Source organism: Lissotriton helveticus, chromosome 8, assembly GCF_964261635.1.
Source record: "Lissotriton helveticus chromosome 8, aLisHel1.1, whole genome shotgun sequence".
In the NCBI taxonomy this organism is placed as follows: domain Eukaryota; kingdom Metazoa; phylum Chordata; class Amphibia; order Caudata; family Salamandridae; genus Lissotriton; species Lissotriton helveticus.
The window spans coordinates 218,243,415-218,261,738 of NC_136069.1; positions in this window are offsets into that span (position 1 = coordinate 218,243,415).

Here is an 18,324-nt window from a genome sequence, read left to right on the forward strand (position 1 = left end):
CTCGTTGTGTGTTGGGCCATTTCCTGTTGCAGGCACTAGGCCTATCCACACTAGTGAGGTACCATTTTTATTGGGAGGCTTAGGGGAATACAGACTAGTATAACAAGTGCTATTACCTATTGACTTTCTTTGCATTCCTACCTTGCAAATGTACGACAATGAGTTAAAAAGAAGTCATTTTGAAACATTGCCACTAATTCAGCTGCTTGTATGGGTACCCACAATTACGAAGATGTGCAAAATACCACTACTTATAAACTCTATATTTTGTTCAAATTTCTGAAATATATAGGTTTCCTCAGTACCTATTTTTCACTCTTTCTATTTTAGCAAATGAATTGATATATAGCAAGTATACAGTGAAAAACCATTGCAAGGCACAGCTCAGTTATTACCTCTGGGTACCTCAGGTTCTCGGTGAACCTACAATTCCTATATATCCCTGCAATCAGAAAGCTTCAGCAGGTGCAATGGTATATTGCTTTCAAAACTCTGCCATACTTAAAAGAAGTTACAGGTGAAAGCGTTGGCACAAATGGCTGGTTTTTCCAACTCAGTTTCAATGATTTTGTACTTCAATTGTTAGTTTCTATAGAAAAACCTTGAAGGATCTACACAAATGACCACTTGCTGAATTTAGAATTGCATCTATTTTTCAGTAATGTATAATTTCCTAGTACTCATTATTGCTTTCACATCCATTTCTACCACTAACTGGAAGGAGGTTAAAAGCACAAAAAATAGGAAAAATAGGCTATGTCTCAGTTAAATGTCAAAACTGTGTAGAAAATGTTTTGTTTTCTGACAAAAATGTGCCTGTTCCAGACAGCGGAGAAGGTGGCAGTTTTAGCACCACAAACTCTTTGTTGATACCTTTTGCAAGGAAAAAAATTACGCTTTCTTCTGCAGCACTTTTTTCCTAAAAAAACAAAAACTAGCTGTATTTTGGCCAATTTGCCGGTCCCCTCAAGGGGAATCCACAAACCCTGGGTACCTTTAGAATCCTCAAGATGTTGGAAAAAAGGATGCACATTTAGTGTGGATTCCTTATGTGTACAAAATGTTACAGGGGCATAAGAGCAAACTACCCCAAATAACCAAAAACAGGCTTAGCACATCGGGTGGAAAAGGCCTAGCAGTGAAGGAGTTAAAAGCATGATTTTTTTCCTGGTGCATGACATAAAAAAGCTCCTAAACATGATCCATGACAAACAAGCTTTGATTAATCTACAGTACTCCACGGAGTAGCGTGCTACCCCCCTGCAAATGAGTGTTGGTGCATCATTAGAACTTCAACCACAATACATTACAACATACCTGAACCATACAGTACTGTATGATCGCAATAATGGCAATACAGAGCTATTGACATACCCTACCCCTGCCGTCTATAAATGCACAGGCTTTGCTTGGATTCTAACTCATAGTTGTGCATTACATTCCCATCTATTTGCAAATGCATGTTTGCACACACATTGGAATTCTGAGTTGCACTGCAATTACCATGTTCTGCAATGTTTGCCTTTCTCCTCACAAATACATGCATGAAAAACCTGAGGAAATCAGGATAAAATGTTAAGACATAAATACAGTAACCAGTATGGTAAACACTGAATTCACACATGTTAGGCTTAATTCTGAGATTAAAAATACCGGATTAGTAAATTATGTCACCCATTAAATACCCTACTCCATGGTAGCACTAATTACTGGGTGCAATAATTATCACCTTAATTCTACATACCTTGTAACTGTAGACTTAATCTCCAAATCCTCCAAATTAGTCTTTGTGCTTTTACCAGGATGCTATTGAGACACATGTATAGCTTGTCATTTATTAGTCCCAGTTTTGGGCCACTAAACCCACCTAATTTGCCAATTTTTGTACCTGCTACAACCTCATATCCTCTAATAAATCTCCACCTCTATGAATGCTCTGGGAGTACAATTACATATTTTAGATAGATGAGTGAGTGTGTGGGTTGTATGTCTCTGTGTGTACATGTGTGTCGGTGCATGTATGTGAGTGTGTGGAGAGTGATGAGACCCTTCTATGTTGTCCAATTTCCTGTGTATCCAGCTCTGTCCTTGCTCTTGCACGATGATAACTTCATGGAAGGTAGCTAAATAGGTGCACACAGTTATACATAGATACCGATACTACACTAAGGCCAACAGGCTTGCCTGATTTGACAGATCTGTTGGGTGGAATCAACCCATGTTCTCGGCCACTCAGCCCGAGGAGAACCTTCCTGCCTGGCTGGGATTTCAGTGCTTTGAGAACAACCAGCACGGTGGTACCCCCTTCAGTGCACTGCAGGCGTATTGCGTGGACACCATTTTTAAAGCACAAACTCGACATATTTCTTTGTATTGAGAAAATGAACTCTGAAAATTGGAGTTTGTTTTTCCAATACAAAACACAGATGGCCTGATGCACAGGGAAAATTCTCCTTGTGTGAGGGGGCCATAAATTTGTTGGGTAAACCTCACCATTTATATGAAACAGGGAACAAAGCACGAAGATGCTTGCTTGGCTAAGAAGAAAAGAAAAAGCTAACAGATGGATACAGGGAAACAAAGACATGAAATGTAGGGTTACTACTGATTCGAAGGGAAGGACAAAAATACTTGTATGCCATCTATATTCCACTTACAGCTCCCGACTGAAATGGAATCCAGGTGAAATGTGCAAACTCCTAGTCCTGAGGCTGTCACCAGATGCACATGAAGAGTTAGAAGTGGGCATGAGACAAGGTGATAATTGAGTTAATATCCCAAATAATAATAATAATAATAATAAATCCACATTTGTAAAGCGCACAATCACCCGTAAGGGTCTCTAGGCGCTGGGGGCCGTCGGGAAGATTAAGCAAGCTACTGCCCAGAGTCACATGGTGCTGGGCTAATCTGCCGCCGGTGCCGGGGATCGAACCGTGATCCCCAGATTCCGGAGTCAGTCGCCCTGGCCGCGGCGCCACACCTCTTCCACAAATGAAGGGAGGCAAAGCACCTTGCCCCACCAGCTTACCAGGCAAATTATTGAATAAGCTCTCCGCCAACATTTTACAAATGTTGACTTACTAAATGAGGATGGTCTTCTCCATCAGCATCTTTGCTAGTCCATGATTACGTTGGCACGTAAACCATGTACACCTCCTGAGATCTGTGCCTTACTAACGGTGAATCATTCTCCTAAATGTGAGAACAAAACTAATGGCTAAAGGACTGGTTAATCGACTATATTCAACAGTAGGGAATCTGCTACACCCTGACTCATCTAGGTTCATGACATATGGAGCCACTAGGTACAATATCTGGCACAAATACGGGTGTTTGACCTAATAAGTCAAACTAGAAAAAGTCAAACTATAAAAAGAATTTGGCTTGGTTGCATGGCTTTTCATGTCAGTAATGTGCAAAATGGGCTTCTATCCTGTATGTATCTCATGAATTTTGCTGTTGTAGATGCTCCCTATTGCTAAGTGGTAGTTCCATGGGAATTTATTCTCCACATTCCACGGGATATTGCAGTAAGACTAGGGTGCCCCTTTCCCCATTGCTCTTCATACTTACACTGGAACCGTTGACATGCTGGATAAGGAAAGATGTGCCTTTCAGGAACTTGAGATAGAGCCATGCATGACTCTGTCCATCACCACCCCTTGTTGTAAATAATTTTGTCCACCCTAAGCGTGGAAGGGTATACTCAGATGTGAGTCCCTTGCTCATTGCACCATCAGGATTCAAGCAAGCCGGGCCGAAGACGGCTGAAATGCCAGAAACCGGTCCCCGGAAGCTTGTTTCCTTCCCAGTGTAAGAATTGGCTTTTGTAGTCTGGTCTGCCCTGTTCCCATGATGCACTGGGCCAGGGACAGACTAATTTGCATACAGCCAGGTTCTGAAACTGGGATGGTGCAATGAGCTAAAAAACGGTGTTGGATCTAGCCCTGATCTCTTGACTGGGTGAGAGTACTCTGCTTAATTCAGAGACTCTGTCCATCACCACCCCTTGTTGTAAATAATTTTGTCCACCCTAAGCGTGGAAGGGTATACTCAGATGTGAGTCCCTTGCTCATTGCACCATCAGGATTCAAGCAAGCCGGGCCGAAGAAGAAGCTTGTTTCCTTCCCAGTGTAAGAATTGGCTTTTGTAGTCTGGTCTGCCCTGTTCCCATGATGCACTGGGCCAGGGACAGACTAATTTGCATACAGCCAGGTTCTGAAACTGGGATGGTGCAATGAGCTAAAAAACGGTGTTGGATCTAGCCCTGATCTCTTGACTGGGTGAGAGTACTCTGCTTAATTCAGAGACTCTGTCCATCACCACCCCTTGTTGTAAATAATTTTGTCCACCCTAAGCGTGGAAGGGTATACTCAGATGTGAGTCCCTTGCTCATTGCACCATCAGGATTCAAGCAAGCCGGGCCGAAGACGGCTGGAATGCCAGAAACCGGTCCCCGGGAGCTTGTTTCCTTCCCAGTGTAAGAATTGGCTTTAGTAGTCTGGTCTGCCCTGTTCCCAGGATGCACTGGGCCAGGGACAGACTAATTTGCATACAGCCAGGTTCTGAAACTGGGATGGTGCAATGAGCTAAAAAACGGTGTTGGATCTAGCCCTGATCTCTTGACTGGGTGAGAGTACTCTGCTTAATTCAGAGACTCTGTCCATCACCACCCCTTGTTGTAAATAATTTTGTCCACCCTAAGCGTGGAAAGGTATACTCAGATGTGAGTCCCTTGCTCATTGCACCATCAGGATTCAATCAAGCCGGGCCGTAGACGGCTGAAATGCCAGAAACTGGTCCTCGGAAGCTTGTTTCCTTCCCAGTGTAAGAATTGGCTTTTGTAGTCTGGTCTGCCCTGTTCCCATGATGCACTGGGCCAGGGACAGACTAATATGCATACAGCCAGGTTCTGAAACTGGGATGGTGCAATGAGCTAAAAAACGGTGTTGGATCTAGCCCTGATCTCTTGACTGGGTGAGAGTACTCTGCTTAATTCAGAGACTCTGTCCATCACCACCCCTTGTTGTAAATAATTTTGTCCACCCTAAGCGTGGAAGGGTATACTCAGATGTGAGTCCCTTGCTCATTGCACCATCAGGATTCAAGCAAGCCGGGCCGAAGACGGCTGAAATGCCAGAAACCGGTCCCCGGAAGCTTGTTTCCTTCCCAGTGTAAGAATTGGCTTTTGTAGTCTGGTCTGCCCTGTTCCCATGATGCACTGGGCCAGGGACAGACTAATTTGCATACAGCCAGGTTCTGAAACTGGGATGGTGCAATGAGCTAAAAAACGGTGTTGGATCTAGCCCTGATCTCTTGACTGGGTGAGAGTACTCTGCTTAATTCAGAGACTCTGTCCATCACCACCCCTTGTTGTAAATAATTTTGTCCACCCTAAGCGTGGAAGGGTATACTCAGATGTGAGTCCCTTGCTCATTGCACCATCAGGATTCAAGCAAGCCGGGCCGAAGAAGAAGCTTGTTTCCTTCCCAGTGTAAGAATTGGCTTCTGTAGTCTGGTCTGTCCTGTTCCCATGATGCACTGGGCCAGGGACAGACTAATTTGCATACAGCCAGGTTCTGAAACTGGGATGGTGCAATGAGCTAAAAAACGGTGTTGGATCTAGCCCTGATCTCTTGACTGGGTGAGAGTACTCTGCTTAATTCAGAGACTCTGTCCATCACCACCCCTTGTTGTAAATAATTTTGTCCACCCTAAGCGTGGAAGGGTATACTCAGATGTGAGTCCCTTGCTCATTGCACCATCAGGATTCAAGCAAGCCGGGCCGAAGACGGCTGAAATGACAGAAACCGGTCCCCGGAAGCTTGTTTCCTTCCCAGTGTAAGAATTGGCTTTTGTAGTCTGGTCTGCCCTGTTCCCATGATGCACTGGGCCAGGGACAGACTAATTTGCATACAGCCAGGTTCTGAAACTGGGATGGTGCAATGAGCTAAAAAACGGTGTTGGATCTAGCCCTGATCTCTTGACTGGGTGAGAGTACTCTGCTTAATTCAGAGACTCTGTCCATCACCACCCCTTGTTGTAAATAATTTTGTCCACCCTAAGCGTGGAAGGGTATACTCAGATGTGAGTCCCTTGCTCATTGCACCATCAGGATTCAAGCAAGCCGGGCCGAAGACGGCTGGAATGCCAGAAACCGGTCCCCGGGAGCTTGTTTCCTTCCCAGTGTAAGAATTGGCTTTAGTAGTCTGGTCTGCCCTGTTCCCAGGATGCACTGGGCCAGGGACAGACTAATTTGCATACAGCCAGGTTCTGAAACTGGGATGGTGCAATGAGCTAAAAAACGGTGTTGGATCTAGCCCTGATCTCTTGACTGGGTGAGAGTACTCTGCTTAATTCAGAGACTCTGTCCATCACCACCCCTTGTTGTAAATAATTTTGTCCACCCTAAGCGTGGAAGGGTATACTCAGATGTGAGTCCCTTGCTCATTGCACCATCAGGATTCAAGCAAGCCGGGCCGAAGACGGCTGAAATGCCAGAAACCGGTCCCCGGAAGCTTGTTTCCTTCCCAGTGTAAGAATTGGCTTTTGTAGTCTGGTCTGCCCTGTTCCCATGATGCACTGGGCCAGGGACAGACTAATTTGCATACAGCCAGGTTCTGAAACTGGGATGGTGCAATGAGCTAAAAAACGGTGTTGGATCTAGCCCTGATCTCTTGACTGGGTGAGAGTACTCTGCTTAATTCAGAGACTCTGTCCATCACCACCCCTTGTTGTAAATAATTTTGTCCACCCTAAGCGTGGAAAGGTATACTCAGATGTGAGTCCCTTGCTCATTGCACCATCAGGATTCAAGCAAGCCGGGCCGTAGACGGCTGAAATGCCAGAAACTGGTCCTCGGAAGCTTGTTTCCTTCCCAGTGTAAGAATTGGCTTTTGTAGTCTGGTCTGCCCTGTTCCCATGATGCACTGGGCCAGGGACAGACTAATATGCATACAGCCAGGTTCTGAAACTGGGATGGTGCAATGAGCTAAAAAACGGTGTTGGATCTAGCCCTGATCTCTTGACTGGGTGAGAGTACTCTGCTTAATTCAGAGACTCTGTCCATCACCACCCCTTGTTGTAAATAATTTTGTCCACCCTAAGCGTGGAAGGGTATACTCAGATGTGAGTCCCTTGCTCATTGCACCATCAGGATTCAAGCAAGCCGGGCCGAAGACGGCTGAAATGCCAGAAACCGGTCCCCGGAAGCTTGTTTCCTTCCCAGTGTAAGAATTGGCTTTTGTAGTCTGGTCTGCCCTGTTCCCATGATGCACTGGGCCAGGGACAGACTAATTTGCATACAGCCAGGTTCTGAAACTGGGATGGTGCAATGAGCTAAAAAACGGTGTTGGATCTAGCCCTGATCTCTTGACTGGGTGAGAGTACTCTGCTTAATTCAGAGACTCTGTCCATCACCACCCCTTGTTGTAAATAATTTTGTCCACCCTAAGCGTGGAAGGGTATACTCAGATGTGAGTCCCTTGCTCATTGCACCATCAGGATTCAAGCAAGCCGGGCCGAAGACGGCTGAAATGCCAGAAACCGGTCCCCGGAAGCTTGTTTCCTTCCCAGTGTAAGAATTGGCTTTTGTAGTTTGGTCTGCCCTGTTCCCATGATGCACTGGGCCAGGGACAGACTAATTTGCATACAGCCAGGTTCTGAAACTGGGATGGTGCAATGAGCTAAAAAACGGTGTTGGATCTAGCCCTGATCTCTTGACTGGGTGAGAGTACTCTGCTTAATTCAGAGACTCTGTCCATCACCACCCCTTGTTGTAAATAATTTTGTCCACCCTAAGCGTGGAAGGGTATACTCAGATGTGAGTCCCTTGCTCATTGCACCATCAGGATTCAAGCAAGCCGGGCCGAAGACGGCTGAAATGCCAGAAACCGGTCCCCGGAAGCTTGTTTCCTTCCCAGTGTAAGAATTGGCTTTTGTAGTCTGGTCTGCCCTGTTCCCATGATGCACTGGGCCAGGGACAGACTAATTTGCATACAGCCAGGTTCTGAAACTGGGATGGTGCAATGAGCTAAAAAACGGTGTTGGATCTAGCCCTGATCTCTTGACTGGGTGAGAGTACTCTGCTTAATTCAGAGACTCTGTCCATCACCACCCCTTGTTGTAAATAATTTTGTCCACCCTAAGCGTGGAAGGGTATACTCAGATGTGAGTCCCTTGCTCATTGCACCATCAGGATTCAAGCAAGCCGGGCCGAAGACGGCTGAAATGCCAGAAACCGGTCCCCGGAAGCTTGTTTCCTTCCCAGTGTAAGAATTGGCTTTTGTAGTCTGGTCTGCCCTGTTCCCAGGATGCACTGGGCCAGGGACAGACTAATTTGCATACAGCCAGGTTCTGAAACTGGGATGGTGCAATGAGCTAAAAAACGGTGTTGGATCTAGCCCTGATCTCTTGACTGGGTGAGAGTACTCTGCTTAATTCAGAGACTCTGTCCATCACCACCCCTTGTTGTAAATAATTTTGTCCACCCTAAGCGTGGAAGGGTATACTCAGATGTGAGTCCCTTGCTCATTGCACCATCAGGATTCAAGCAAGCCGGGCCGAAGACGGCTGAAATGCCAGAAACCGGTCCCCGGAAGCTTGTTTCCTTCCCAGTGTAAGAATTGGCTTTTGTAGTCTGGTCTGCCCTGTTCCCAGGATGCACTGGGCCAGGGACAGACTAATTTGCATACAGCCAGGTTCTGAAACTGGGATGGTGCAATGAGCTAAAAAGCGGTGTTGGATCTAGCCCTGATCTCTTGACTGGGTGAGAGTACTCTGCTTAATTCAGAGACTCTGTCCATCACCACCCCTTGTTGTAAATAATTTTGTCCACCCTAAGCGTGGAAGGGTATACTCAGATGTGAGTCCCTTGCTCATTGCACCATCAGGATTCAAGCAAGCCGGGCCAAAGACGGCTGAAATGCCAGAAACCGGTCCCCGGAAGCTTGTTTCCTTCCCAGTGTAAGAATTGGCTTTTGTAGTCTGGTTTGCCCTGTTCCCATGATGCACTGGGCCAGGGACAGACTAATTTGCATACAGCCAGGTTCTGAAACTGGGATGGTGCAATGAGCTAAAAAACGGTGTTGGATCTAGCCCTGATCTCTTGACTGGGTGAGAGTACTCTGCTTAATTCAGAGACTCTGTCCATCACCACCCCTTGTTGTAAATAATTTTGTCCACCCTAAGCGTGGAAGGGTATACTCAGATGTGAGTCCCTTGCTCATTGCACCATCAGGATTCAAGCAAGCCGGGCCGAAGACGGCTGAAATGCCAGAAACCGGTCCCCGGAAGCTTGTTTCCTTCCCAGTGTAAGAATTGGCTTTTGTAGTCTGGTCTGCCCTGTTCCCATGATTCACTGGGCCAGGGACAGACTAATTTGCATACAGCCAGGTTCTGAAACTGGGATGGTGCAATGAGCTAAAAAACGGTGTTGGATCTAGCCCTGATCTCTTGACTGGGTGAGAGTACTCTGCTTAATTCAGAGACTCTGTCCATCACCACCCCTTGTTGTAAATAATTTTGTCCACCCTAAGCGTGGAAGGGTATACTCAGATGTGAGTCCCTTGCTCATTGCACCATCAGGATTCAAGCAAGCCGGGCCGAAGACGGCTGAAATGCCAGAAACCGGTCCCCGGAAGCTTGTTTCCTTCCCAGTGTAAGAATTGGCTTTTGTAGTTTGGTCTGCCCTGTTCCCATGATGCACTGGGCCAGGGACAGACTAATTTGCATACAGCCAGGTTCTGAAACTGGGATGGTGCAATGAGCTAAAAAACGGTGTTGGATCTAGCCCTGATCTCTTGACTGGGTGAGAGTACTCTGCTTAATTCAGAGACTCTGTCCATCACCACCCCTTGTTGTAAATAATTTTGTCCACCCTAAGCGTGGAAGGGTATACTCAGATGTGAGTCCCTTGCTCATTGCACCATCAGGATTCAAGCAAGCCGGGCCGAAGACGGCTGAAATGCCAGAAACCGGTCCCCGGAAGCTTGTTTCCTTCCCAGTGTAAGAATTGGCTTTTGTAGTCTGGTCTGCCCTGTTCCCATGATGCACTGGGCCAGGGACAGACTAATTTGCATACAGCCAGGTTCTGAAACTGGGATGGTGCAATGAGCTAAAAAACGGTGTTGGATCTAGCCCTGATCTCTTGACTGGGTGAGAGTACTCTGCTTAATTCAGAGACTCTGTCCATCACCACCCCTTGTTGTAAATAATTTTGTCCACCCTAAGCGTGGAAGGGTATACTCAGATGTGAGTCCCTTGCTCATTGCACCATCAGGATTCAAGCAAGCCGGGCCGAAGACGGCTGAAATGCCAGAAACCGGTCCCCGGAAGCTTGTTTCCTTCCCAGTGTAAGAATTGGCTTTTGTAGTCTGGTCTGCCCTGTTCCCAGGATGCACTGGGCCAGGGACAGACTAATTTGCATACAGCCAGGTTCTGAAACTGGGATGGTGCAATGAGCTAAAAAACGGTGTTGGATCTAGCCCTGATCTCTTGACTGGGTGAGAGTACTCTGCTTAATTCAGAGACTCTGTCCATCACCACCCCTTGTTGTAAATAATTTTGTCCACCCTAAGCGTGGAAGGGTATACTCAGATGTGAGTCCCTTGCTCATTGCACCATCAGGATTCAAGCAAGCCGGGCCGAAGACGGCTGAAATGCCAGAAACCGGTCCCCGGAAGCTTGTTTCCTTCCCAGTGTAAGAATTGGCTTTTGTAGTCTGGTCTGCCCTGTTCCCATGATGCACTGGGCCAGGGACAGACTAATTTGCATACAGCCAGGTTCTGAAACTGGGATGGTGCAATGAGCTAAAAAACGGTGTTGGATCTAGCCCTGATCTCTTGACTGGGTGAGAGTACTCTGCTTAATTCAGAGACTCTGTCCATCACCACCCCTTGTTGTAAATAATTTTGTCCTCCCTAAGCGTGGAAGGGTATACTCAGATGTGAGTCCCTTGCTCATTGCACCATCAGGATTCAAGCAAGCCGGGCCGAAGACGGCTGAAATGCCAGAAACCGGTCCCCGGAAGCTTGTTTCCTTCCCAGTGTAAGAATTGGCTTTTGTAGTCTGGTCTGCCCTGTTCCCAGGATGCACTGGGCCAGGGACAGACTAATTTGCATACAGCCAGGTTCTGAAACTGGGATGGTGCAATGAGCTAAAAAGCGGTGTTGGATCTAGCCCTGATCTCTTGACTGGGTGAGAGTACTCTGCTTAATTCAGAGACTCTGTCCATCACCACCCCTTGTTGTAAATAATTTTGTCCACCCTAAGCGTGGAAGGGTATACTCAGATGTGAGTCCCTTGCTCATTGCACCATCAGGATTCAAGCAAGCCGGGCCAAAGACGGCTGAAATGCCAGAAACCGGTCCCCGGAAGCTTGTTTCCTTCCCAGTGTAAGAATTGGCTTTTGTAGTCTGGTCTGCCCTGTTCCCATGATGCACTGGGCCAGGGACAGACTAATTTGCATACAGCCAGGTTCTGAAACTGGGATGGTGCAATGAGCTAAAAAACGGTGTTGGATCTAGCCCTGATCTCTTGACTGGGTGAGAGTACTCTGCTTAATTCAGAGACTCTGTCCATCACCACCCCTTGTTGTAAATAATTTTGTCCACCGTAAGCGTGGAAGGGTATACTCAGATGTGAGTCCCTTGCTCATTGCACCATCAGGATTCAAGCAAGCCGGGCCGAAGACGGCTGAAATGCCAGAAACCGGTCCCCGGAAGCTTGTTTCCTTCCCAGTGTAAGAATTGGCTTTTGTAGTCTGGTCTGCCCTGTTCCCATGATTCACTGGGCCAGGGACAGACTAATTTGCATACAGCCAGGTTCTGAAACTGGGATGGTGCAATGAGCTAAAAAACGGTGTTGGATCTAGCCCTGATCTCTTGACTGGGTGAGAGTACTCTGCTTAATTCAGAGACTCTGTCCATCACCACCCCTTGTTGTAAATAATTTTGTCCACCCTAAGCGTGGAAGGGTATACTCAGATGTGAGTCCCTTGCTCATTGCACCATCAGGATTCAAGCAAGCCGGGCCGAAGACGGCTGAAATGCCAGAAACCGGTCCCCGGAAGCTTGTTTCCTTCCCAGTGTAAGAATTGGCTTTTGTAGTCTGGTCTGCCCTGTTCCCATGATGCACTGGGCCAGGGACAGACTAATTTGCATACAGCCAGGTTCTGAAACTGGGATGGTGCAATGAGCTAAAAAACGACGTTGGATCTAGCCCTGATCTCTTGACTGGGTGAGAGTACTCTGCTTAATTCAGAGATTATGTCCATCACCACCCCTTGTTGTAAATAATTTTGTCCACCCTAAGCGTGGAAGGGTATACTCAGATGTGAGTCCCTTGCTCATTGCACCATCAGGATTCAAGCAAGCCGGGCCGAAGACGGCTGAAATGCCAGAAACTGGTCCCCGGAAGCTTGTTTCCTTCCCAGTGTAAGAATTGGCTTTTGTAGTCTGGTCTGCCCTGTTCCCATGATGCACTGGGCCCGGGACAGACTAATTTGCATACAGCCAGGTTCTGAAACTGGGATGGTGCAATGAGCTAAAAAACGGTGTTGGATCTAGCCCTGATCTCTTGACTGGGTGAGAGTACTCTGCTTAATTCAGAGACTCTGTCCATCACCACCCCTTGTTGTAAATAATTTTGTCCACCCTAAGCGTGGAAGGGTATACTCAGATGTGAGTCCCTTGCTCATTGCACCATCAGGATTCAAGCAAGCCGGGCCGAAGACGGCTGAAATGCCAGAAACCGGTCCCCGGAAGCTTGTTTCCTTCCCAGTGTAAGAATTGGCTTTTGTAGTCTGGTCTGCCCTGTTCCCATGATGCACTGGGCCAGGGACAGACTAATTTGCATACAGCCAGGTTCTGAAACTGGGATGGTGCAATGAGCTAAAAAACGGTGTTGGATCTAGCCCTGATCTCTTGACTGGGTGAAAGTACTCTGCTTAATTCAGAGACTCTGTCCATCACCACCCCTTGTTGTAAATAATGCATGACTGGAAGACATCTCTCTATATGTAGACATACTTTTGGATCTATCTGACTCAACTACCAGAAGCAAACCTGAAGATTCTACTTAGCGCTCATTGTGGCTCAGGCAGGTGGAGGTGGTTGACCAACTCCGCTTGTGCTGGGTTCTTTTTAGTGAGGGATAGAGAGACAGTCTTCACAGAATGCTGGTGCTGTTTGGACTGAATCTGCACATGCACTGACAATTAACTGTGTGGAAGGCTGCTGGCAACAAACCGCGACTCCCAGCAGGTCTCAAACCATCACGTGTCCCAGAGAGATGGTGGCCTTGGACTGTCTGATATAAGTCTTCTCATAGTTCACATCATTCATTGTTAGGCAATCAAAGTGCAATGTTGCAGCACTCAAGACCTCACTAGGTAGGCTCTGACTTTTCTGACAAAGACTGCTTCTGTTTTAGCACTTTGCAAATGTTGGGGCAAAGAAGGATCTTTAGATCTGACTCAGGCTGACATGACTATCAGTGTACTTCAACAACGTGAAACATATTAGGCCTCAGCAGGATGAGTATTAGATATGCAAACCATGAACTTTTTGAAAGATTAGCAAAGTATAAATCAAAATATTCAAGCTAGTTGAATTTTAATAGCCTGTCAATGTGCCTTAGTCAATGTGCATATTCATACCAATTGAAATTCACAAATACAAAAATAAACTGATATAAATGTGTCTCAAATAACAGAAAGCAGACTCAGTTTCCCATACAGAGAAACGCTACACCACAAATCTAGGACAAAAATCAGCGAAATTTAGGAGAACTAATGAAGGTGCCTGATGGAAAGCCTCTAAAAGGCAGTAAGTGTGAATCAAGTGAAGCTTCTTCTAGCAAGTGGGAAAGGCTTCTCTGATCAGATTTTGCCTTGCATTAGTTTTAATCATTATTTTTCTACATTTCGCAACACCCGCACACGGTTCTCATTAAAGGGACCAATTAGGTTGAAGTAAATTTCTATAATAATTATAATCCTATTCATTCACTTCACAAGCTAGAGCACAATGACATCTCTCTCAGCATCCTTCAAACTTTCGTTATCTGCAGCATAGGAAGATACATTCATTCCAGGATGTTCTCTCGCAGGTGCTCATTGTTGCCGGCTCCGAGGATTGCATAAAGGTAAGCATTCACATGAGAAAATAAAACACGTGACACATCATTCAAAGTTGCTTGTATAGCTTTTCTCTTGAAAATGAAAAAGAAGGTACACAATAAGAAGGAATATGGCAGACTAGTGTTGGCCATTTTAATATGTGGCTATGTTAACTATATTCAATTAAATCATGATTATGTACAGTAAATACATTTGCGTTTTGCATTTTAATATCGTTATGTGTGCAAAATATTTAATTATGAAGACATTCTTTCACTTCTTAAGGATAATTTTGTAGGTACATGTGGGGGACTTTTTACTAATAGTTAACTCAAAGCAAGGCAAGTTTCTGCACTCTGTTGTGTGGACAAGAGAGAGCAGACCATCGCATTTTTTTCCAAGATATGGCCCTGTCACTCCCCCATGCACTGGTGCACTTGTGGCTGCCTAGCACTAACGCAGGCGCTTTTGCGATATGGTGCAGCACGGGCAAGATTGTTTTTACCTTCCTGCAAAAAAGCAAGCCTTATAAGCATATGCAGCACACATGGAAAAAGGAAGTAAAAGGAAAAAAGAAGATATTTCTCCTCGGTATGCCTTTGTTGGGTAAGCATACCATTTCTGTGCCAACCCAGGGTTACCAGTGGTGAGCAATGCTTTACAATTCCAAATAAATGTGCATCTCTGTCTTTAAGGTCTGCCTATGAAATGGCAGACCTGTTCCCCACCCCACTCACAGACAAATTTAACAGACTGTTATGCTTCCAGGGATGATTGCTATATTCTATCTATGAAGTCTATGAGGCAGCAGTGATATGTCCTAGTCAATCCTTTTCATAGGTATAATAGCAAGACTATGAAACAGTTGGTAGCTGGGGACATGTTTAATGCACAATTCACCCTGATTTAAATAACTTGACTTAAAATACTGAAACCCCTAATTTTGGATGTAGTCCCCGAGATCCCCAAATGTTAGGTAAAGCTCCAACTCCAGCAGTAGCACCATGCATGGGAGGTATCAAACGTGCCAAAGATAGGGCAAGGAATATTTTCCTGTAATTTTCATATGAACAAAACCGTGTCTTTACCAAGTGAAAAAATATGTGGTTACTTCGTCACTTATGTCAACGCAAAAAAATGTGTTTAAACAATTTACAAGCCAGGAAACTACTAAACGTCAAAAACATGCAAATTTTAATTACAGACCAGTGCCATCTAAGAGTGATTCATAATGAGAAAAGCGAATTTTCATTCAACTCAAAGAAGCTCTTGTTTCTGCAGACAGATTTTATGATTTATATCTAATGGGATAATAGAAAATACAGCTTTTATCTCCAATTTTATTTTGATCCATTATATTTTCATTTCCATTTCCATTTCTGGCTGTGTGTTCTCGCTCCAAAATGAATATGAGTTACAGAACTAGAGAAAGGAAAACATTGTCTTTCTAACTTATTTTTACATATATGAAGGGAATGGTTTTTTAAAAGAAAATAGTATGTCTATTTATAGATAACTGAAGTGGGAAAGGAATTTGATGAAGTGGAACACTGCAAAAATGTATCCAGCATACCACTAGCTTGCAAAAAAACATCATGTACTTGATGGATCTTTTTATTAAATCTTTGTGTTCATATGCTGGGTGATATGCAAAAAAATGCTTCAGTTATAACTGTACTTCAAAAATAATATTTGCCATCACAGGCTGTTCGAAATGGGGTTTCTGGTTGGCTAGGGTATGCACGTAAGCCAGACAGAACCTCCCACTCTAGTCAGGGTAAGTAAGTCACACACCAAAGATAACTTGTCCTCACCCTCTGGTAGCTTGGAGCAGAGCAGGGAATCTTATTGTCAGAACCAGTGTGCAAAGCGCCTGCACAACACACTCACACCAGTAACACAATTAATAGACTACAAAAGGTACTCCACATTGGATTGTATAAAAATATTTATAGTATATTATACAAAACACGAAACCAAAGCGACAAAAATCATTAAAGTTGTGCTTATTATTTAGTCACTTATATAGACCTTGCTAACGTGAACAATGCTGGCAAACACAACATATATCTAGGCATGTGATGCACACCAGACTATGAAAATGCATATGAATTGCATGCACTATAAAGAAGGTTAAATGACATATGTAAATCACCAAGTCACTATAAACACATAGGGTGCAGCACACCTGCACTCCTATTAAACTCTTTGCGGTAATCAGGCTCCAAACGTACAGCATAGCAGCACCTGCAGGCCCATTTATTTATTTATTTTATTTATTTATTAAAGTTTTATATAGCACAAATAAGACCCAGATGGGTATCAAGTCAAGTCAAGTCAAATGATCTTTATTCGGATTGTAAAACATCCATAAAAGTACACATAAAATCCAACAATAGTATAAAACACAGATTCCGTCACACTTATTACAAACTCATAACAATATACAATTTTATCATGTGCAAAATACAATTCTTAATACAAAATATACATTGTGCAATAGGCAATTGTGCAAAAATGTGCATAGTGCAAATATTTCAATCAATTAGCAGAGAAGCACGTGATCGTACGGCTGCTTTAAGAAAGCTGCTCACTCTGAAGATGGCCTCATCCGTCTTTAACATTAAAAAATATTTAAAAGCTAGATTAAAATCGGTCAGAGCGTTTTTCCTACAGTACGGCATTAAAAAGTGCAAAGTGTGCATTCTATAAAAACCGCAAAACAAAATGAAATGGAGCAAACTTTGTGTACCACCAAGATTACAGGGACATTTAAGTTTCCCACACATTTATTAAAACCTAACGGAAAACAAAGTAAGTTTATAATACTTCCGTCCCTGAATCGGAATAGCAAACTCCTATTCCATCTGCCTAGTTTTAAGCGTATATAACTCTGAGGCAGGGCAGATGGATTCTCACTTAACTCCATAAAGGAGGTGTATCTAATTGTAGTAGGTTTTGTCAAGTCGCACCTTAGCCTCTCCTTACGATAACATTCATAGAGAGCCCTTTTTGTGAAGTTCTTATGCGTATGGTCAATCAGTTGTGGGGATGTAAAAAGATGACCCAGGCCCACACTTGATAAACTGTTTTCTACAGCCTTAAACCAGGGTATACAGTTAGCCTTCTCACATTTTAGGCAGTCCCTAATAATATCTCGTGACAGAGAGGCAGCGGGATTACACCAGATTTTTATCCAAAACAATGCCGGTCTTGATCTTATAAAATCTTCAATGTAAGGAAGGTTTAATTCCCTATGGCAGATATAAGTTGGTGCGCTTAAAACCCCCCTAAAATCTTCCGACAAAATCTATTTTCTTCGGTCTGTAATTGTGTGCTATTGGAGTAACCCCATATCTCCGCACTGTAGGTGCCCACAGGTAGACATTGTGTTTTATAAATTTGTAAGAGTGGCACAATCACGTCTGCTTGTCTGGGTTGGTGAAGGGAGGTTAAAGAGTTTATAGCCTTGCTCATTTTATTCCTTCCCAAGGCGACATGAGGTTGCCAAGAGCCAGTGTTAGAAAATAACAGACCGAGGTAAGGGAAAGTGCAAGTGCATTTTAAAATATCATCCCCTGATTGAATGTGGCTTATTTTGTAACTTTTAGGGCCACAGGACATTATGAAAGACTTTTTGAAGTTAGTGCAAAGGCCCAGGTCTGCCATAAATTTAACAAAACCAGAAATTAAAATTCGCAAAGCGTTAGGTGTGCGGCCCATAAGGACCGCATCGTCCGCATATAATAAAGCAGGGACAGAGTTACCGTTAACTTGCGGAACATCATTAGTTAATTTGCTCAAACAAACACTCAGATCATTTATATACAGGATAAAAAGTAGGGGGGCCAGAACACAGCCTTGTCTGACCCCCCTACCAATTAAAATGTCATTAGAGACTTCACCATCATTGTTTATGGGGACACGAGCTTTCAAATCACTATGAAGGTGTGCCAGAAAATAAACTAAAGATTCATCTAAACCATAATTTAACAAAACTGACCATGAACGAGAACGATTAACAAAATCAAACGCGGAACTTAAATCCATAAAACCAAAATATATGGGTGATTTTTTGACGATCGTATATTTGGCCATGAGTAGGTTTAGGTTCAGACACTGTTCCACCGTGCCCACTTTACTCCTGAACCCTAGCTGGCAGGGATGTAAGATGATATTTTCTTCCGCCCAAGTACTAATTC